We start from the raw sequence: 23783 nt of genomic DNA on the forward strand, positions 1-23783 counted from the left end.
GCTGCCCTATGTTCAATCACACACCCCTCATACCACCAATAACAGCCGAATGCCGTCTACCCACACCCAGGGGGGCGGCACGGTGGTTAGCACTACTGCCTCACAGTGCCAGGGACCTGGGTTCGATTCCCAGCTTGGGTCACCCTTTGTGTGGAGTTTGCACGTTCTCCCCGTGCCTACGTGTGTTTCCTTCGGGTGCTCCGGTTTCTTCCCACAGTCCAAAGACGTGCTGGTTACATGATTTGGCCATGCTAAATTCTCCCTCAGTGTACCTGAACAGGCGCCAGAGTATGGCGACTAGGGGATTTTCACAGTAACATCATTGTAGTGTTAATGTAAGCCTACTTGTGACTTTACTTTAAAACTTTATTGGCCCCTCAGACTGTCAATGTCACCCTATGCTCCTCAACCCACCTACAAGGCCCCTCAGACCCCAATAAAATCCTATACCCCTCTACCCAACTCCAGTCACTCCTCAGATTATCAATGCCACCCAATACCACTCTATCCACCCCCATTGCCCCTCATATCTCCTGTGCTACCAGTGCTCCTACTCATCTCCATGGCCCTTTGCCAACTTGGTGCCAACTCATGCCGAATGATGCCCCTCACCCACCAGCTTTTTTCCTATTTTCTCCTCAAGCCAATTCACCTAGTATCTACCATGGGCAATCCTTAGGATGTGGAGATACTGGCGTTGGACTGGGGTAAACACAGTAAGGAGTCTAACAACACCAGGTTAAAGTCCAACAGGTTTATTTGTAGCAGAGTGGCGTTTGCTACCAAATAAACCTGTTGGACCTTAACCTGGTGTTGTTAGACTCCTTACTGTACAATCCTTAGGACCCATGATAGAATATATAAATTATTCCTTCAACTAACATCTTATAAAAACCAACCTTTTTTATTCTATAACCACTTGAAGTTATTAATCAAACTGCTCTCTTATCAGGGACCCCACTGTGATAATGTTAGGTTGTAAAATCAGTCATCTAGCGCAAGTCCTATAATGACAGCTCTCAGGCTTATGTCAACAAATTGTCATGCCAAGAACTGATGTTTTTAAACACCAAACCACAAATAAAATAAAGCCCAGCAAAGTTAAATTGCTTGATGGTTTTGACAATTCTAATGAGCTTTGACAGTTCCAAAGAGCGATCACAGTTTTTTGACAGATGGACAGTTCCAATGAGTTGGTGCACAGCTTATACATGACCATGTGTACTTTTAAATTTTAAAGGGCACCCTGCCTGTGCCAAAGTGTGCCTTACCTCTCTCAAATATATCCTCAGACCACATCCAAATGGATACCTTACTTCCCCAAAAGGATACCCTGGCAACTCAAATGAATCCACTCGGTTCAGGTCTAATCTGCATTCTTGGTGTTTCAGACACCTACCTTGCTGACACAGCTGACTTATGTGGGCAGATGCCTCCAGGAACCACAGATGTGTAATTTAGAACCTTCCCCCATTTCCCCCTCCCTGCCCCATGCAAAAACGGTAAGAGCTGGGTTCAGGAGCAGGACTCCTGGATTTGGGATCCTGCCAGCGTTTTCAACCAGATAATGAACCTCTCCATCAGTGTGAAAATTCAGACCTGAATAAAGATTAATGATTTGAATGTGCAGTTAGCATATTGTTCAGTGGAACTGGCTGAGGGAGGAATGTTGAATAGGCCTTCAGCAGCATTGCCGTCAGAAAAACTACCAATCAATAGACTCTCTATTTAGAATTCAAAGATAGCTGTTTCCAATAATGCAACTGTCACTCATTACAGTGCTGTACTAAGTTTAAGTTTTAGTTATTCATGTCACAAGTAGGCTTACATTAATACTGCAATGAAGTTACTATGAAAACCCCCTAGTCGCCACAATCTGGGCCTGATTTTACCAAAACTTTGCACCCGTTTTCGGGCACGGAATCGCGGTAAAGTTGGGCGTCGGGCCTTTAACGCGATCTGCACCCGAATCCGAGCAGATCGCACCTTTACCGACTGTTACACTACCAGCCACAGCCATCTCTCTCGCTCTCTCACATCTGCAGGGAAGAGTAATCTCTGGCTGGTAGTGATAGTGCCAGGAGGGATCGGCCACAGGCAGGCAGCGGAACCCACCTGACCAGAGAAGGATACGTCACACCCCCTCCCCCCGCCCCCCCAGGGGATGATACATCACACTCCCTCTCTTCCCCCCCCAGGGGATGATTGGTCACAGCCCCTCCCCCCCCCCACACTCCCCCCTCCCCCCCGACCAGAGGATGAATGTCAGAGAATCGCTCTCTCTGCTTTCTGCTTTTTTTTCTGCGTCCGGGCGCTCTGTCAGATTTTTTTTGAACTGCGCATGCGCAGTTCAGAGCTCCGATCGGTCCGCCAGTGCTAAGCCCCGCACACAGCGCGGATCGGGCCGGAGCCGGCAAAACGCATATGGGCGCGCTGGAAAGAGGATTCCAGGCGCGGATCTATTTGACGCCCAGATTCGGCACTTAGGTTCAAAATGGTAAAATTCCCCCCTCTGTCTCCTGTTCAGGTACACTGAGGGGGATTTAGAATGGCCAATGCACCTAACCAGTACGTTTTTCAGTCTGTGGGAGGAAACCGGAGTGCCCAGAGAAAATCCATGCAGACACGGGGAGAACGTGCAGACACCACACAGACAGTCACCCAACCCAGGAATCGAACCCAGGTCCTTGGTGCTGTGAGGCAGCTGTGCTAATCACTCTGCCACCATGCCACACTAGAGTGATAACCTAGGTTTTACACCTAACCATCACTATCAGGCTCAAGCAACAATCTTTGAGACAGCAGCAAAAAATCTGCTAGTTGACCTAAGTTGATGCGCCTTAAGTTGTTCCTCTCTACCTACAGGCCTCAAAAGAAAGGAATCAAAATTATAACAGGAACTGACATTGAGAACAGGAAGATAAAGGATTGTTTTAAAAAAAGAACAAATGTTTTATGAAAAGATATGATATATAGCTACAATTAATTTAGAAACATTCAGTAAACGCTGGAAGGCTACCTTGCCGTGGAGATGGGTGACATTGGCAGTCTGAGTGGCCAACTCATATTGATATGAGTTGCATGAAGGGAACATGATAGCCCTTCAGACTTACTGGAAAATATAGTGGGCAGGATTCTCTCGCCGTTCTCGCCAGTGGGATTCTCTGGTCCTGCTGCAGTGAACAGAGATTTGTCTGAGTGCCAAATTCTCCATCCTCGCCAACAATGGAACCGGGGTGTAAACGGCCTGATAATTCCAGCCATTGATTTCGGGTCCATTTTTGAGTTCAGACATGGTGCTGCAGAATAAGTTGATGCTCAAACAAAGAGGCTCAAGATTCAATGATAAGAATCTTGAGCCTCTTTGTTTGAGCATGACTGATCAGCATACTTGACATGAGCTACTGGTACAGGTGATCATGCTTCCATAGGCAACTAACACAAGCCAAGGAAGCAATGTCAGACAGCTTGACTCCCAGCAAAGGGCCTCAGCTAAGTCCAAGGCGGGGGTAATTAGGGAAGGCTGAAAGGGAAGGGAGGGCCATTGCTCCTTCTATTATTGTCATTACTGCTTTCCTGTCCCTCCTGGCTCCACAGGAAAATATTTTTCATTGAACTATTAAATTTTCTTTCATTGGCAGCCAGTGAGGAACCCTGAGTAAGCCGACTCCTCACTCTTACCTCACATGACTCTCCACGAAACCAATACAGATTTCGTTCCACTATGCCATTTTCTAAAAAAAAGCATCAGAAAAAGAGATTGAAATCTTCAGAATGAGGAACAAGAAAATTAAGTACAACAAGAAAAACAAAAAAAATAGATGAAACAGAAAAAACCAATTATTTTCTACAGATATACAGATCAATTATGTGAAACAATCATCAAGACATTTATAAAAAGCTTGTCCCAAGTGAATGAAGAGTGCAGGAAACCTGACATCAATGCTTTCCAAATGGGAGAGGCTGATGGAGGAGATTAGGGCAATTATCAGGAAACAGGATCATTATTACATGCATTGCAGCAAAGCACTGAAATTACAAAGAAGGTCGAACACTGAAAAAATAGTGGAAGCCAAGTAGAGAAAATGAGAATACAGAACACTCGTGAACTTTTACCTTGAGATTTCTTCATTTGATCCCATCCTTCCCTTTCATTAAAAATATAATAAAGAACAATACAGCACAGGAACAGGCCCTTCGGCCCTCCAAGCCCGCGCCAATCCCTGGTCCAAACTAGACCATTCTTTTGTATCCCTCCATTCCCACTCCGTTCATGTGGCTATCTAGATAAGTCTTAAACGTTCCCAGTGTGTCCGCCTCCACCACCTTGTCCGGCAGCGCATTCCAGGCCCTCACCACCCTCTGCGTAAAATACGTCCTTCTGATATCCGTGTTAAACCTCCCCCCCCTCACCTTGAACCTATGACCCCTCGTGAACGTCACCGCTGACCTGGGAAAAAGCTTCTCAGCATTCACCCTATCTATGCCTTTCATAATTTTATACACCTCTATTAGGTCACCCCTCATCCTCCGTCTTTCCATGTGATGATTCTACATCAGATTCCCCAAATTTATGGTATGATTGGTTAAGGGCTAATAACTTTTTGCTTAAAGTTGACCAAGTTTGAGATTCAAAACACTTGCTAAAATAATAAAGCCACAGGATTCCACAGGTTTTGAACAAAACAAAAGTAAAGTTTACTACGCAAGATCAGAAAAATAAAACAATTTACAATATCTGTCTCCAACATGCAGGTTTAATGTGAGGTACCTGTGAAATAACAGGCAATTTATGGTTGAACACACTCTACAATACATGGCAAATGCAACCAAGACAGATCCCACGGATTTCTCAGAAATCTCCCTCCCAGCTCCCCCCAGATATCAGTAAACACTGTGAGTCAACCAATCTCATTATAACTCTGTCTTCCTCATGGGGCCTCCAAAGTCTTTGACATTTGAAGATTAAGCCTCTAAATTCCCTGTACAGGGTTTCAATCTCATCTCCCAAGACACTTATCATGAAATTCTGAGTCTGCACTCCTTGTCCGGCAGCGCATTCCAGGCCCCCACCACCCTCTGCATAAAATACGTCCTTCTGATATCCGTGTTAAACCTCCCCCCCCTCACCTTGAACCTATGACCCCTTGTGAACGTCACCACCGACCTGGGAAAAAGCTTCCCAGCATTCACCCTATCTATCTACTTACTGGTATAATTTCAGCTCTTGAACAGCTGGTTAGTTTTACAGTGCTGGCACTACTCCTTGATTTTGCCAATCTCTAATCTCCCCAGCTACACTAAGCTATAAATGGCTTCCATGGTTTTTTCTAAGACCTAACATTTTCCAGCATGGGGCCAGTGACCTTCTGCTGCCTTCTCACTCTCTAGAATTTCTCCTGAGCCCTAACTGCACAAATCTATCAAACAACTCACTGGACTTCTCCTGATTCCCAACTACACAGAGCCAGCAAACAGCAACACTTTTTCTGCCTGGATCCTACTGATAGCAGCACACATTTCAGTATTGCCTTTCCTCTGCTGCGGAGCACTCACAGCCCTAGCAAACATGGAGATAAATTGAAACTGTAGAACTTTGTTAAGCTCCACCCATGTCCACGGCAAGGTAGCCTTCCAGCATTTACTGAATGCTTCTAAATTAATTGTAGCTATATCTCCCAAACTAAAATGACTCTATGGGCTGCATGTCTTTGCAATCAGTGTAGACCTCTTTGTCTCCAATTTTCCAGTTAAGTAATCCCACCTGCTGTCTTACCTTTCTATCTGTTATCCCCTTATGTCTACATGGCCTCAACTTTTTAAGTGTATTCAAGCTGCTTTAGTTGCATTTAATCTATTTTCTACACTTCAACTTTAATCATCCTCAAACTAAAAATGACCCCTGAAACATTAATTTGAATCATGAATTAGGCATTTATAACAAGATGCTGACACTTGAGTACAGTCATGAGGGAGGACTGTACTGTCAGAGGTGACATATTTCAGAAGAAACATTAAACCAAGGCTCTATTCTGAAGAAGAGTCATAGAGTCATAGAGGTTTACAGCATGGAAACAGGCCCTTCGGCCCAACTTGTCCATGCTGCCCTTTTTTTTAAAACCCCTAAGCTAGTACCAATTCCCGCATTTGGCCCATATCCCTCTATACCCATCTTACCCATGTAACTGTCTAAACGCTTTTTAAAAGACAAAATTGTACCCGCCTCTACTACTACCTCTGGCAGCTTGTTCCAGACACTCACCACCCTCTGTGTGAAAAAATTGCCCCTCTGGGCACTTTGTATCTCTCCTCTCTCACCTTAAACCTATGCCCTCTAGTTTTAGACTCCCCTACCTTTGGGAAAATATATTGACTTTCTAGCTGAGCTATGACCCTCATCATTTTATAGACCACTATAAGATCACCCCTCAGCCTCCTACGCTCCAGAGAAAAAAGTCCCAGTCTATTCAGCCTCTCCTTAGAACTCAAACCATCAAGTCCCGGTAGCATCCTAGTAAATCTCTTCTGCACTCTTTCTAGTTTAGTAATATCGTTTCTATAATAGGGTGACCAGAACTGCACACAGTATTCCAAGTGTGGCCTTACCAATGTCTTGTACAACTTCAACAAGACGTCCCAACTCTTGTATTCAATGTTCTGACCAATTAAACCAAGCACGCTGAATGCCTTTTTCATCACTCTGTCCATCTGTGACTCCACTTTCAAGGAGCTATGAACATGTACCCCCAGATCCCTTTGTTCTGTAACTCTCCCCAATGCCCTACCATTAACTGAGTAAGTCCTGCCCTGGTTCAATTTACCAAAATGCATCACCTCACATTTATCTAAATTAAACTCCGTCTGCCATTTGCCAGCCCACTGGCCCAATTGATCAAGATCATATTGTGACGGAGATAACCTTCTTCACTGTCCACTATGCCACCAATCTTGGTGTCATCTGCAAACTTACTAACCATGCCTCCTATATTCTCATCCAAATCATTAATATAAATGACAAATAACAGTGGATCCAGCACCGATCCGTGAGGCACACCGCTGGTCACAGGCCTCCAGTTTGAAAAATAACCCTCGACAACCATCCTCTGGCTTCTGTCATCAAGCCAATTTTGTATCCATTTAGCTACCTCACCCTGGATCCCGTGAGATTTAACCTTATGCAACAACCTACCACGCGGGACCTTGTCAAAGGCCTTGCTAAAGTCCATGTAGACAACTTCAGCTGCACTGCCCTCATCTACCTTCTTGGTTATCCCTTCAAAAAACTCAATCAAATTTGTGAGAGATGATTTTCCGCTCACAAAGCCATGCTGACTGTCCCTAATCAATCCTTGCACCTCTAAATGCCTGTAGATCCTGTCTCTCAAAGTACCTTCCAACAAAGTATCAACCACAGATGTGAGGCTCACCGGCCTGTAGTTCCCAGGCTTTTCCCTGCAGCCCTTTTTAAACAAAGGCACAACATTTGCCACCTACCGATCTTCAGACACCTCACCTGTGACTACCGATGATTCAAATATCTCTGCTCGGGGACCCGCAATTTCCTCCCTAGCCTCCCACAATGTCCTGGGATACATTTCATCAGGTCCTGGGGATTTATTTACCTTGATGCACTTTAAGACTTCCAGCATCTCCTTCTCTGTAACATGTACACTCCTTAAAGCATCACTATTTATGTCCCCAAGTTCCCTAACATCCATGCTTTTCTCAACAGTAAATACTCATGAGAAATATTCATTTAGGATCTCACCCATCTCTTGTGGATCCGCACATAGATGATGTTGTTGATCCTTAAGAGGCCCTACTCTCTCCCTAGTTATTCTTTTGGCCTTTATGTATTTGTAGAAGTTCTTTGGATTCTACTTTGCCTTATCTTCCAAAACACCCTCATGTCCCCTTTTTGCCCTCCTGATTTCTCTCTTAACTCTACTCCTACACACACTATACTCTTCAAGTAGGCTGCCTATGCATGTCATGTGCCTCCTTTTTCTTCTTGACCAGGGCCTCAATATCCCCAAGTCATCCAGGGTTCCCTACTTCTACCAGCCTTGCCCTTCACTCTAAGAGGAATATGCTTACTCTGAACCCTGGTTAACATACTTTTGAAAGTCTCCTACTTATCAGACATCCCTTTGCTTTCCCACAGACTCCCCCAATTAATTTTTGACTGTCCCTGCCTGATACCATCAAAATTGACCTTGCCCCAATTTAGAATTTTAACTTTTGGGCCAGACCTAGCATTCTCCATAGCTATCTCAAAGCTAATGGAATTATGGCCAATGGTCCCAAAGTGATCTCTCACTAACACTTCTGTCACCTGCCCTTCCTTATTCCCCAAGAGGAGGTCAAGTTTTGCCCCCTCTCTAGTCGGGCCATCCACATACTGAATGAGAAATTCCTCCTGGATACACTCAACAAATTTCTCTCCATCCAACCCTCTAATACTATGGCTGTCCCAGTCAATGTTGGGAAAGTTAAAATCCTCTACTATTACCACCCTATTTTTCTTGAAGCTATCCTTACATATTTGCTGCTCAGTTTCCCGCTGACTATTTGGAGGCCTATTGTACAACCCTATCAAAGTTATTTCCCCCTTCTTATTTCTCAGTTCTACCCATATAGACTCAATGGCCAAACCCTTGGATCTATCCTCTCTCAGTATTGCCGTGATGTTTTCCCTAATCAAAAGTGCAACTCCCGCTCCTATCCTACCTCCTGTTCTATCTTTCCTATAGCATTTGTACCCTGGAACATTGAGCTGCCAGTCCTGTCCCTCCCTTCGCCATGTTTCAGTAATTGCTATAATATCCCAGTCCCACGTACCCATCCATGCCCTGAGTTCATCTGCCCTGCCCATCAGGCCTCTTGCATTGAAATAAATGCAGTTTAATCTGAACTTCCCTTGCTCTCTGTCTTGCTTTTGCCTGATCTGTCTGGTACTAGGATTACTGACACTGCCTTTACTACTTAATGTGCTCCCTTTAACTTCTGTGCTGTCCTCAACCTTCTCTTCTGTCTCCCTACTGCTTTGGATCCCACCCCCCTGCCAAACTAGTTTAAACCCCCCTGAGTGGCTCTCGCAAATCTCCCCTTCCAGTTCAGGTGTAAATCATCCCTCTTGAACAGGTCACCCCTTCCCCAGAAGAGATCCCAATGATCCAAAAATCGAAATCCCTGCCCCCTGCATCAGCTCTCAAGCCACGCATTCATCTGCCTAATCCTCCTATTCCTGCTCTCACTAGCACGTGGCACCGTAGTAGTCCAGAAATTACTATCTTCGAGGTCCTGCACTTTAGTCTTCTGCCTAACTCTCTAAATTCACACTTCAGGACGTCATCCCTTTTCCTACGCAAGTCGTTGGTATCAATATTTACAATGACCTCTGGCTGCTCACCCTCTCCCTTAAGAATGTCCTGCAATCGCTCAGAGACGTCCTTGACCTTGAGAAGAGCAGGGAGTTATCCCTGATGTCCTGGCCGATATTCATCCCTCAACCAACATCACTAAAACAGATTATCTTGTCATGATCACATTGCTGTTTGTGGGATTTTGCTGTGTGCACATCGGTTCACTTCTGTCCAGGCCTGAAAACAGTGTCTGGGGTGTATCTTGGCATGGTGGCACAGTGGTTAGCACTGCTGCCTCACAGCGCCAGGGATCCACATTCAATTCTCGGCTTGGGTCACTGTCTGTGTGGAGTTTGCACGTTCTCCCTGGGTCTAAGTGGATTTCCTCCGGGTGCTCCGCTTTCCTCCCACAGTCCAAAGATATGCAGGTTAGGTTGATTGGCCATGTTAAATTGACAATAGTGTCAGGGAGATTAGCAAGGTAAATGTGTGGGGTTATGGGAATAGCGCCTGGATGGGATTGTGGTCGGTGCAGACTTAATGGGCTGAATGGCCTCCTTCTGCACTGTAGGGTTTTGTATGAAACCTGGCATCTAGGTAGAGCCCCTTAAACATCCAAGTCCTGAGCCTGCTTTAGAATTAGCTTTCACATCTGATTAAACGCTCCTTTTTTTATTTTTAGTTACCCAAAGAGGAAATGAAAGGGTTGGGGATTGGGAAGTCATGGGGCGATTAGAACACAAGAGATTATCTTCATTTACATCAAATCATAACCATAACCATAGAAAAACACTGCAGAGCACTTCCTGGAGACACGAAGAAAATACACCAAACCAATCGTGATCAGCAGAGGTGATCAAAAGATCAGTCAGGAAGGTAGTTCTGAAGGAAAGTTGTGAAAGAAGAGAGGTGGGCAGAGGTAAAACACTTGAGAAAGGAAATTGCAGGAAGTGGGATCAAAGCAGTCGAGGGTATCTCCACAAATGTTGTGAAGAGAAGGGAATGAGCAAGGTCCTGATGGTTTGCGGTTGAGAAAAGGGACGATCCCAGGAGATAGAAAATAAGATGTTACATCGGGATAAACAATAACATGATGGAGTGACAGATAAGGCAATCAAAAGAATATCATCCTCTGCTTGAGTTTCGTTCCCTCTAAAATATCATTTTCTGTGTCTAAACAGTAATCCAATCGAGGATAGATTTTTTAAAAAGGCTGCGCTGTGGTGAAATCTGATTACAACTGCTACATGACAAAGCGAGACCCAGCACAGTGTGAATGCTGCTCATTAAATAAGGAAGACAGATAGCTGAATTAATTATGCAGAAACTCAGGGATTAGAAATTAGCGGGGTGGGGGGGGGGGGGAATTCTTCATTTATGCCAAACCAGGAATGATTCGCTCCAGATTAGATTTAAAATATTTGAATTATTCGAAGAGTTACATCTGGAACGTCAATTCACAATTGAATGCATGTTTACAGCATTTCTTCAGGTTTGAAACATGCTACCTTACAGAAAAGCTTTCAGAAATCTACCTAGTTCCTGGAAGAACAAATGCATAAATGGATATTTGCAGCAGTAATAGAATATTACATAACATGATATGATTTAATTTATCTGTGTTCCCCTCGTAAATATCTTTGGCGCTTTGGTGAACAGAATTGGTCTGGAAGTTTGGAAATACTAATCCAAGGGAGATAATAATCAGGATCATCTTTACGAAGCAAAATGTACTTTTAAAGCTGAGAGGAAAAATAGGATGTGAAAATTGTTTTTTTTGTTGTTGGAAACCATGATTTTCGTGTTCAACAATCCATGGGAATTAATCAGTCACTGGACTTTTAAACCGCCTGCCTTTACTGCCATCATGTGGTGTGAGGAAAGAATGTTCTATCAGTGGGTCTGAGCAACCGTTCCATTCAACATTAAAACGGTTCCCCATTAGGATTGCACAACCATGGCCTAGGTAAAATATAGTGTTAACACAATGGCTGATGTAACATGTCACACTGTTAAAAGTATGTGAGGTGCTCAAACAGTCTTTTAGTTCGCCAGCTGTGGTTTCCTATTGTGTGGCCTGAAGGATATATCGAAAGCTGAAAGGTTTTTGTGGGAATCCAGGCTTCTTTCTAACAGATAACAAGGGGTTATTATGCGAGTGGACTGCCTACAATACAGTACTTAAAAGTAATTGCAGGCACCAGGGGGCAATCAAAGAAGCCTTTCTCTATGCTTGCAGTGAAATTAAATGGTTTTCCATTATCTGGGAACGGCGCTATCTGAAAAGCAGAGGTACCTGTTCAGGAAACTACCATCTCGGAAAGGGAGATTGGGAAGGCGTGACTCCGATAATTTAAAGCAGTTGTATGTTTGAACGCAGGCGCATTACTCAAAAAGAGGCCAGCAACCTCCATGCATTGTGTGCCTAATTTACCTGATGATGATGGCCAGTGGCCCAATTGCAATATTGATTACTACAAGAAAGGGAGTCCAAATTCAGGCCTTTTGTTTTAAATGACAAGGGGGCAGAAGTTCATCTTGGACAATAGCCCTAAGTGGGTGGTAGTCATCTGCTGCCTGTTATAGGCCCCAGTTGATATTCAGTTCTGCTGAAGTCAGTGGAACTGGTTTTCTGTCGAGGGCGACCAGATACGGTCAGGGCGGCACGACCAGGGCGGCACGATAGCGCAGTGGTTAGCACTGCTGCTTCACAGCTCCAGGGTCCCGGGTTCGATTCCCGGCTCGGGTCACTGTCTGTGTGGAGTTTGCACATTCTCCTCATGTCTGCATGGGTTTCCTCCGGGTGCTCCGGTTTCCTCCCACAGTCCAAAGATGTGCGGGTCAGGTTGATTGGCCAGGTTAAAAATTGCCCCTTAGAATCCTGAGATGCGTAGGTTAGAGGGATTAGCGGGTAAATATGTGGGGGTAGGGCCTCGGTGGGATTGTGGTCGGTGCAGACTGGATGGGCCGAATGGCCTCCTTCTACACTGTAGGGTTTCTATGATCTATGTTCTATACAGTCGATTCAATCCACTCGGCTAATGCTACTGCCCACAATGAATTTCTGCAGCATGACAGTAGCTCAAACAATGAAGGACGGGCTATTTAACGTTACACGTGCAGCCAGTGAAGAAAAGATTAAATATCCACTCCTGGCTTCACACTTTTTATATAAAAGAATATACTGAAGATTCCTGCTCCTGAGACAGTCACATATAATATATTTTCTTTCTTGTTTTCTATTTCAGTCAGTGTGAAGTTATAGAAATGAAATAAAAATAGAAGGAGCTAAAAAATTGACCGCTCTGAAAAATGGGTACGAACATGGTGATGTGCGATTTCCCTTAGTCCATTTAAAATAATGCAGGCAACGTATGAACATGGTGCTGTTTGTTAAAAGATTCCAGAGTGTAGTCCCGCACTAAATGTGCTGCTGGGTGGCTGCATGCCTCAGCAGGCAAGACTTGGGTCATGAGGGGCTAGCACCACTTAAAAGTAGCCTGCACTACTTGAAGTTGATGATGTGGAGATGCTGGCGTTGGACTGGGGTAAGCACAGTAAGAAGTCTCACAACACCAGGTTAAAGTCCAACAGGTTTATTTGGCAGCACTAGCTTTCGGAGCCCCAAACCCCTTCTTTGGGTGAGTGAGGACTCGTGTTCACAAACAGGGCATATAAAGACACAAACTCTCAATTTACAAGATAATGGGTGGAATGCGAGTCTTTACAGGTAATCAAGTCTTAAAGGTACAGACAATGTGAGTGGAGAGAGGGTTAAGCACAGGTTAAAGAGATGTGTATTGTCTCCAGCCAGGACAGTTAGTGAGATTTTGCAAGCCCAGGCAAGTCGTGGGGGTTACAGATAGTGTGACATGAACCCAATATCCCGGTTGAGGTCATCCTCATGTGTGCGGAACTTGGCTATCAGTCTCTGATCAGCGATTCTACGTTGTTGTGTGTCGAGAACGCTTACCCAAAGATCAGAGGCTGAATGCCCGTGACTGCTGAAGTGTTCCCCGATTGGAAGGGAATACTCCTGCCTGGTGATTGTCGAGCGGTGTTCATTCATTCGTTGTCGTAGCATCTGCATGGTCTCCCCAATGTACCATGCCTCGGGACATCCTTTCCTGCAGCGTATCAGGTAGACAACATTGGCCGAGTTGCATGAGTATGTACCGTGTATCTGGTGGATGGTGTTCTCACGTGAGATGATGGCATCCATGTCGATGATCCAGCAGGTCTTGCAGAGGTTGCTGTGGCAGGGTTGTGTGATGTTGTGGTCACTGTTCTCCTGAAGGCTGGGTAGTTTGCTGCGGACAATGGTCTGTTTGAGGTTGTGTGGTTGTTTGAAGGCAAGAAGTGGGGGTGTGGGGATGGCCTTGGCAAGATGTTCGTCTTCATCGATGACATGTTGAAGGCTTCGGAGAAGATGTCGTAGTTTCTCCGCTCCAGGAAAGGACTGGACAACGAAGGGTACTCTGTCTGTCGTGTCCCGTGTTTGTCTTCTGAGGAGGTCGGTGCGGTTTTTCGCTGTGGCACGCAAAGACTATAAAGACTGTGCCTGGGCTTGCAAAATCTCACTAACTGTCCTGGCTGGAGACAATACACATCTCTTTAACCTGTGCTTAACCCTCTGTCCACTCACATTGTCTGTACCTTTAACACTTGATTACCTGTAAAGACTCGCACTCCACCCATTATATTGTAAATTGAGTTTCTGTCTTCATATGCCCTGTTTGTGAACACGAGTCCTTACTCACCTGAAGAAGAGGCTTGGGGCTCCGAAAGCTAGTGCTGCCAAATAAACCTGTTGGACTTTAACCTGGTGTTGTGAGACTTCTTACTCTACTTGAAGTTAACAGCAGGGGTGTTATGGCCATTCAAGCCAGCAGGATTTTCCCATCCCACTGCAAGGTACGGAAATTTGGCTGGGTGCCAAATTCCCCAACCTTGCTGCAGCAGAAGCGTGGCGTGATCGGCCAGTAAGATCACGCCCGATCTGAATCTCTGAAAGGGAAGGTGTTTTCAGGTTAGTGCAGGTACTGCAATTCATTGCAGGAAAGTGTCTGACCTCTCGGGAGTGTGGAAGTGATGCAACATGGCAGGCAGTAAGCTCCCAGATTTTCTGATGTAATGCTCAATGTCCTGGTTGGTGCGCGATTAAATCACTCAGGAGGCTAGATTGTACCCGGGAAATAAAGGCTTTTATTAATAACAAGAATGGAGCATACTATATAGAATACAATCCCAGACTAAAGGGTCACCAGGCAGTGCAGTGACCTTTATACTCCTCCAGGTAGGCGGAGCCAACTGGAGTGTACCACAGAACAATATCAACAGGTAGAACAGCCCAACCCTAACCCCAACAGTGACAACAGTAACATATATACAAATGCCCATAGTGCTGACCATCTATGGTTCAGTACCCATAGTGGTAACCATCTATGGTTCACCACACTGGTGCAGGAAGTGGACAAGAGGAGAGAGTATGAGTTGTATATTATAAGCGTTTACTCACAGATGATTAAACCTGAACCTCACATAAACAGATACAAAATAAACTGTGTAAAGATTGGCTCCAGTTTTGTACTTCACCAACCGGCTTTCTGGAATAGAACACAGCCAAGTGCTGAGAAGGGAATGGAATCAGAAAAAAATGGAGTAAAGTGTCATCCTGACAACCTGGATGCAGTGTCACAAGACATTTAATGATCTCACATGAATTGCCAAGATTAGCAGATTTATTTTCAAATGCCCAATCCTTCAATTAAACTTATATATTTATACACTGCTTAATCGACCACATATACTTCACTCACCTACTCACATTCTCTATCAAGAATGAATCAGATATTACATCATTTCCTCACCTCTCCCTCATACACTTAACATTGCCATAGGTTTCACACCCACATGTCATAGATTGCACACACTGCCAGCTAATCAAACATGACAGCCCCAGGACACCCCGAACAGCAGACTCACTGACCCCATCCCTTACAACACCCTTGTGCATTTCTCCTTTCAGAAACCTAGGAATTGCCACCTGGCTAGACAACTGTGTGGGATTATGAAGTCCAGGAGAAGCTGGGGACTGATGATTGGAGCACCACCACCACTCTATCTGACAATTGCAGCCACCAGTTCAGATACCGATAACCCTCAAGGGTAACAGAGGTGGGAGTTGCAAAAGGTGAAAGATTGGATATGTGTGGCCTGTAGTCAGGACAAGGGAAAAGGACACCACAGGTGCCAGGTCTCTGGAGTGTAAGCTCACACAGCAGTTCCACTGCTGAGGATACTGGTGAGGATATCAGTGGAGAAAAGACTGATAAGCATGCACACAGAAATGCCTGGTGCATTGACAGGCCTGCCAAAGTGCTTATCACTGCCATCGATGGACACAGAAGAGTCCAGCTTGACGCAGGGCTTTGCGCAGAACTTGGAGCCCATCCTTTCTAGCCTGGAAGTGGTGGCCAACTCCATGAAAACACCCAAACATGATACAGTCTCTGATGTCTCATTTTCCATTGTCACACAAGCAGAAACCACCCAATGTCTGAGTGCCGCAGTGAGAGCTTAGACTGAGCTCATGAAATCTTAGCTTGTTGTCATGTAGGCTCAGACTGTGGCCATCATGGCTGTATTTGGATGATTGAGGCTCTGCCCTGAGGAAATGTCAGTGGTTCCACAGAGCATGAACCTGTTGACCGCTCTCAAAATGATTGTTCCATTCCCACCACTGTCACTCTGCCATTGCCCTTGCCCTGCCCCGTCAATCAGCCAGCCCACACTGTTGCCACATGCTGAGCTGACGCAGTCAGAAGTCGGACTCTAGGGCACCCATAAAAGCCTTCTGCAGTCTTTGTAATGGTCTGTCGCAAAGGAAAGGTAAGGTGTGGGATTGTTGCGCAATGGGGACTTGGGGTTGTGTTTGCTGGAACCAGAATGAAATCAGGTAATCACGGACTATCAGCCAGAACATACATGTGCCTGCTGCTATCTCTCTCCCTTCTCCTCCTCCTTTTTCATTTCCTCCTCCTTTTGAGCTGCCGCCCTTATCCCTGCTGGCATGATGTTCGGATCATGGGAGATGCAGCAGGTTACCAGGGATCGGTATGCACAATCTGTTGAAGTACTGGAGAGAGCCTTGAGAGGGCATCTTATAGAAACATATAAAATTATGAAGGGAATAGATAAGATAGGAACAAGGAAGTTGTTTCCACTGACGGGTGAAACTAGAACTAGGGGGCATGGCCTCAAAATAAGGGGGAGCAGATTTAGGACTGTATTGAGGAAGACCTTCTTCACCCAAAGGGTTGTAAATCTGTGGAATTCACTGCCCAATGAAGTAGCTGAGGCTACCTCATTGAATGGTTTGAAGGCAAAGATAGATAGATTTTTGAACAGTAAAGGAATTAAGGGTTATGGTGAGCGGGCGGGTAAATGGGGCTGAGTCCATGAAAAGACCAGCCATGATCTTATTGAATGGCGGAACTGACTCTAGAGGCCAAATGGCCTACTCCTGCTCCTAGCTCTTATGCTCTTAAATTAGGGATGGGCAACAAACGCTGGACTAGCCAGTCACACTCATGTTCTATGAACGAAAGATCATCTGTGATCGAAAGAATTTGAGGTTGGATGCTTAATAGGAGTTTAGAGTCAAATAGGATGTCAGGGTGGCAAAGAATCTGATTCAGTCTGTGGGTGTGGAGGAGCATGGAATCAATGTTGAGGCTAAAAGATGGTTTCAGTCTTCTCAATGTTTAATTAAAAGAAACTAGGGCTTGCCTAAAATTTCTGGGTTGACAACGTTTGCGAGCTATCTGCAAATTCAAATAAACACAGCACAATGTGCCATGAACATTTTCTCTACTCTCTTATTCCTGCTTGACCTTTACCCTAAAACTGAGTCTCACAGATACAGTACGAAAAGACTGACAAAGGGCAGGACTCCATTAGGATCTTGGGTCTAAAGGATGTTTCTAATGTTGAAATGTTGACTTGACTTGTGCCTTTTATGCCTATTACGCTATTCGACAATAACAGGTAATTGAAACTACTTCTAATCTGCTGAGGTTACTCAGAGGGCATTTGTAAAACTAACTGACCCAAATAATATAACCAAAGCTTCAAATCTTATCTCTACTTCTGAAATCATTGTGCCTATTTCTGCAGCCCTGGATTATTCCATGATTAACAAACAAAATTGATAATATTTAAGTAGAATTTAATGTCAGAGTACTACTGCATGTTACTTTCACAATGCATGGAAAAGGATAGAATGGTTCAGAATGGTTCTTCGCTTCATTTTTTCTCTCTGCAATGTTTGGACAGTCCTTGTCAAGACAAGATTACAAAATAAATCAAAATATCCCCATTTAGCAAGCAGTGCACTTCGATCTCATAATGAATGTGTGATCCTGCCTTGCCATAGAAGGTTATTTAGAATCATAGACTCCCTACAGTACAGAAAAGGCCATTCCGCCCATTCAATCTGCACCGACTCTCTGACAGAGTATCTTATACAGGCCCTCTCTCCCGTCCTATCCCCGTAAGCCCACACACTTTCCATGACCAGTCCACCTAACCTACACATCTTGGGACACTAAGGGACAATTTAGCAAGGCCAATCTACCTAGACTGCACATCTTTGGACTGTGGGAGGAAACTGGAGCACCCGGAGGAAACCCCCGCAGATACAGGGAGATCGCGGTTTTGTGAAGGGGAGGTCGTGTCTAACAAACTTGATCGAGTTTTTCGAGGAAGTGACAAAGATGATTGATGAGGGTCGAGCAGTGGATGTCGTCTCCATGGACTTCAGTAAGGCATTCAACAAGGTCTCTCATGGCAGACTGATACAGAAGGTGAAGGCACATGGGATCAGAGGTGAGCTGGCAAGGTGAATACAGAACTGGCTTGGTCATAGGAGACAGAGGGTAGCAGCGGAAGAGTGCATTTCTGAATGGAAGGCTGTGACAAGTGATGTTCCTCAGGGATCAGTGCTGGATCTTTGCCGTTTGTAATATATATAAATGATTTGGAGGAAAATGTAACTGGTTTGATTAGTAAGTTTGCGGATGACACAAAGGTTGGTGGATTTGCGGAAAGCGATAAGGACCATCAGAGGATACGGCAGGATATAGATTGGTTGGAGACTTGGGCGGAGAGATGGCAGAGGGAGTTTAATCCAGACAAATGTGAGGTAATGCATTTTGGAAGGTCTAATACAGATAGGAAATAAACAGTAAATGGCAGAACCCTTAAGAGTATTGATAGGCAGAGGGATCTGGGTGTACAGGTACACACGTCACTGAAAGTGGCAATGTAGGTGGAGAAGGTAGTCAAGAAGCCATTTGCCATGCTTGCCTTCATCGGTCGGGCCATTGAGTTTAAAAATTGGCAAGTCATGTTGCAGCTTTATAGGACCTTAATTAGGCTGCACTTGGAATATAGTGTTCAATTCTGGTCCGTCACGCTACCAGAAGGATGTGGAGGCTTTGGAGAGGGTACAGAAAAGATTTACCAGGATGTTGCCTGGTATGGAGGGCATTAGCTATGAGGAGAGGTTGGAGAAATTTGGCTTGTTCTCACTGGAACGACGGAGGTTGAGGGGTGACCTGACAGAAGTCTACAAGATTATGAGAGGCATGGACAGAGTGGATAGTCAGAAGCTTTTTCCCGGGGTTGAAGAGTCAATTACTAGGGGGCATAGGTTTAAGGTGCGAGGGGCAAGATTTAAAGGAGATGTATGAAGCAGGTGTTTTACCCAGAAGATGGTGGGTGCCTGGAACGCGTTGCCGGGGGAGGTAGTGGAAGCAGATACGATAGTGACTTTTAAGGAGCATCTTGACAAATACATGAATAGGATGGGAATAGAGGGATATGGTCCCCAGAAGGGTAGGGGGGGTTTTCGTTCAGTTGGGCAGCATGGTCGGTACAGGCTTGGAGAGCCGAAGGGCCTGTTCCTGCGCTGTAATTCTCTTTGTTCTTTGTCCACATAGTCATCCAAGGCTGGAATTGAAGCCGGGTCCCTGGTGTTGTGAGACAGCAGTGCTAACCACTTTGCCACTGTTCACACTGGCTGAGCTTCTTAAGCTGTGCAGTTGAACCCCTAAATGCCTTTCCATTTATCTATTTATTTTGGGACAATGGGAAAGAAATGGAAAAGAAAGTGATTCCTGCATTAAAAAAGCTGGCGTGAGTCAGACAGAGAGCAAGCTTTGAAAATATTGCCAGCCAGGGAACTGGCAGGAATGAATTAAATTTGTTTACCCTCAGCATAGATTCAGAAGTGAATGACAGCCAACTGTCCATGTAACAAAGAGGGAGCTAAGCAGAAGAGGTGCCTGGGTCCAGACAGTCAAACTAATTACGGGCAAAGATTGAGCCCAACAAGATCTGTTGCTTGAATGATAACCACGAGAAATTTCTCAACTTGAAATCAGAGTTGAAAGAAAAAATATTGATCCTGTTTATTGAAATGGATAAACAGAATAAGAGTAACAAAATAAAGGGAGACACAAATCTCTTTAGTACCTCCGTAATGTCATAAACTAACATTGGTTCTGTTGTGCAGAGCTTCCCAATTGCTAACCTTCTTTATAACTTGATATGGAAGCAAAATTCACCAATAAAAGTTCTGTGAATGGAATTCTTCTCCATGATTAGGCTGACCCTTTTTCTAGTTAGGTCTCTGTTAGAATCATAGAAGTTTGCAGCATAGAAACAAGCCCTTCAGCCCAACTTGTCCGTGCCGCCCTTTTTTTACCACTAAGCTAGTCCCAATTGCCCACGTGTGACCCATGTCCCTCTATACCCATCTTACTCATGTAACTGTTATTACCACATAATCATATTTGGCAATTGTGTCTCCAGTTCACCAACCTCATTTACCACACTTCTTCTATTTTCACACATTGGCCACAAAATTGGATCATTGAGGACTGGTGGTGCCTGTTCAATAGTAAAATGGTATCCTTGCAGATTCTATCACTTCTGCATGGTTGGCATCAAATTCCTTCTCAGTGAGGGCATTTGTGTAGATGTCACATGCATGAACCAGAAATATGGAGAATCGGCAGATTGCGACTTTCTTTGATGCCAGGCTTTCAATGTTGTTGCTTTAGTTAACAGCCTCCTTAAACACGCACAGCTATATATATGTTCAGCAGCACAAAGAACTGCTCCCTGGCAGCACTATTTAAAGCAGTCATCAACTACTTGCAGGTTTGTTGCTGATTAATCTCAACTAACTCTGTTTTAGTTGGGTGTTTGGAGGAGTGGGTAACTGTTGGTAAAATCTGCAGGGAGGGATAGTACACTTGGAGAAGGCATTGTTTGTAACTTCTGTGAATCAGAGCATCTTACTTGCCCTCTTTCATGGGCGTTCTAGTAGCAGACCCCATGGGCTGCAGTATGAGCAGCGCAGAGGCAACAAAGAAGACAAGCTACACACAGAAGAAAGAGGAGGAGGAGAAGGCTTCCTTCACCGAAACCAAAAACTTTGCTTTGGTGGCTATATTTCACCAAGGAGATTGCCTCAGAGTTCTGTTATCCATTATGAACCAGCCTACACTCAGAACAGGGTGATGACAACATTGTCAGTAGCCATGGCTCTTAATTTCTATGTGACTAGGTCCTTGCAGGCTGGAACAGGCAGCATAGCAAACATCTTGCAGTTGATAAAAAAGGATGGAAGATTTGCGTTTATATAGAGCCTTTCATGGCCACAGGATACTCAAAGTGTTTTACTCCCATTCAAGTACTTTTGAAGTGTTGTCAATGTTTTAATGAAGGAAATACGGCAGCCAGCTTGCACTCAACTAGTATCCACAAAAGGCAATGTAATAATGTCCAGATCATCTGATTTTATGATGTTGGTGAGGGATAAATATTGACCAGAACATAGGGAATTAGTCCCCTGTGCTACTTCGAAATGGTACCATAGGATCACTTACACCCACCTGAGAAAGCAGCTCGTGCATTGATTCAATGTCTTATCCAAAAGCCAGGACCTCTGACAGTGCAGCATTCCCTCAGTATTCAGGGAAGAAAGAGGGTCTGAATGAACTGTGGAGGTGGAATGGTGGGGCAGGTGAGGGAAGGGGGTGTGGGGGGTAAAGAAAGTGAGTTGCATTAATATGGATGGGAAGAGGAGAGTGGGAGGGAGAGGCAGGGAAGTGTCAACATGAACAATACTGTCAGCTCCTCCACAATCATCCTCAACACCAGTGCCCCACAAGGCTGTGTTCTCCGCCCCCTACTATACTCCTTATACACCTATGACTGTCTGGCCAAATTCCCCTCCAATTCGATTTTCAAGTTTGCTGACGACACCACCGTAGTGGGTCGGATCTCAAACAAGATGAGACAGAGTACAGGAATGAGATAGAGAATCTGGTGAACTGGTGCGGCAACAATAATCTCTCCCTCAATGTCAACAAAACGAAGGAGATTGTCATCGACTTCAGGAAGCGTAAAGGAGAAAATGCCCCTGTCTGCATCAATGGGGATGAAGTAGAAAGGGTCGAAAGCTGCAATTTTTTAGGTGTCCAGATCACCAACAACCTGTCCTGGTCCCCCCATCCCGACACAATAGTTAAGAAAGCCCACCAACACCTCTACTTTCTCAGAAGACTAAGGAAATTTGGCATGTCAGCTACGACTCTCACAAACCTTTATAGATGCACCATAGAAAGCATTCTTTCTGGTTGTATCACAGCTTGGTATGGCTCCTACCCTGCCCAAGACCGCAAGGAACTGCAAAAGGTCGTGAATGTAGCCCAATCCATCACGCAAAACAGCCTCCCATCCATTGACTCTGTCTACACTTCCCGCTGCCTCAGCAAAGCAGCCAGCATAATTAAGGACTCCACACACCCCGGACATTCTCTCTTCCACCTTCTTCCTTCGGGGAAAAGATACAAAAGTCTGAGGTCACGTACCAATCGACTCAAGAACTGCTTCTTCCCTGCTGCTGTCAGACTTTTGAATGGACCTACCTTGCATTAAGTTGATGTTTCTGTACACCCTAACTATGACTGTAACACTACATTCTGCACTCGCTCATTTCCTTCTCTATGAACAGTATGTTTTGTTTGTATAGCACGCAAGAAACAATACTTTTCACTGTATGTTAATACATGTGACAATAATAAATCAAATCAATCAAAAACAGGTTCGTAGAGAAAATAGCAAAAAGGATTAGAATAAAGAGGAGAAAAGAACAGTTCCAATAACTTGCAAAGGAGGGGAGATTCATCAGTAATTTTAAAACAATTTCACAAACACAGGTAGTGACAGAAAATGCAAATACCTGCAAAATATTTATTTGTAAACAATAAAGGGGAGGAGGGGCTTGCTGTCTTGAGGCAAATCAGAGTGGATAAATCCCCAGGACCGGACAGAGTATTTCCACGGACATTGAGGGAAACTAGTGTTGAACTTGCAGGGGCCCTGGCAGACATATTTAAAATGTCAGTATTCACGGGGGAGGTGCCGGATGATTGGAGGGTGGCTCATGTTGTTCCGTTGTTTAAAAAAGATTCCAAAAGAAATCCAGGAAATTATAGGCCAGTAAGTTTGACGTCAGTGATGGACAAGTTATTGGAAGGTGTGATAAGGGATAGGATCTACAAATATTTGGGTAGACAGGGACTTATTAGGGAGAGTCAACATGGCTTTGTGCGTGGTAGGTCATGTTTGACCAATCTATTAGAGTTTTTTGAGGAGGTTACCAGGAAAGTGGATGAAGGGAAGGCGGTGGATGTTGTCTACCTGGATTTCAGTAAGGCCTTTGACAAGGTCCCTCATGGGAGGTTAGTTAGGAAGGTTCAGTCGCTGGGTATACATGGGGAGGTAGTAAATTGGATTAAATACTGGCTCAATGGAAGAAGCCAGAGAGTGGTTGTAGAGGATTGCTTCCCTGAGTGGAGGCTTGTGACTAGTGGTGTGCCGCAGGGATCGGTGTTGGGTCCATTGTTGTTTGTCATCTATATCAATGATCTGGATGATAATGTGGTAAATTGGATCAGCAAATTTGCTGATGATACAAAGATTGGAGGTGTAGTGGACAGTGAGGAAGGTTTTCAAAGCTTGCAGAGGGATTTGGACCAACTAGAAAAATGGGCTGAAAAATGGCAAATGGAATTTAACGCAGACAAGTGTGAGATATTGCACTTTGGAAGAACAAACCAAAGTAGAACGTACAGGATAAATGGTAGGACTCTGAAGAGTACAGTTGAACAGAGGGATCTGGGAATACAGGTACAGAATTCCCTAAAGTTCCCTAGTGCTAACCACTGTGCTACCGTGCCTGGGTGGCACAGTAGCACAGTGGTTAGCACTGCTGCTTCACAGCTCCAGGGACCTGGGTTCAATTCCTGGCTTGGGTCACTGTCTGTGTGGAGTTTGCAC

General features: G+C 44.8%; 1 protein-coding gene across 5 annotated transcripts in view; it reads right to left on the bottom strand.

The window, feature by feature from the left end:
• The window catches only part of LOC144503551 (general transcription factor II-I repeat domain-containing protein 2-like), a 114449-nt gene that overhangs the window by 67718 nt on the left and 22948 nt on the right, over positions 1-23783 (bottom strand). For 2 of the 5 annotated variants that reach the window (XR_013499507.1, XR_013499506.1), the window contains exon 2: positions 3682-3734. The exons of the other annotated variants lie outside the window; for them this stretch is intronic. The gene's annotated coding sequence lies outside the window, so the exon portion shown is untranslated. The remainder of the gene's footprint in view (positions 1-3681; positions 3735-23783) is intronic. 5 annotated transcript variants of the gene reach the window in all.

The sequence above is a fragment of the Mustelus asterias genome, chromosome 14 (genome assembly GCF_964213995.1).
Source record: "Mustelus asterias chromosome 14, sMusAst1.hap1.1, whole genome shotgun sequence".
NCBI classification, from domain to species: Eukaryota; Metazoa; Chordata; class Chondrichthyes; order Carcharhiniformes; family Triakidae; genus Mustelus; species Mustelus asterias.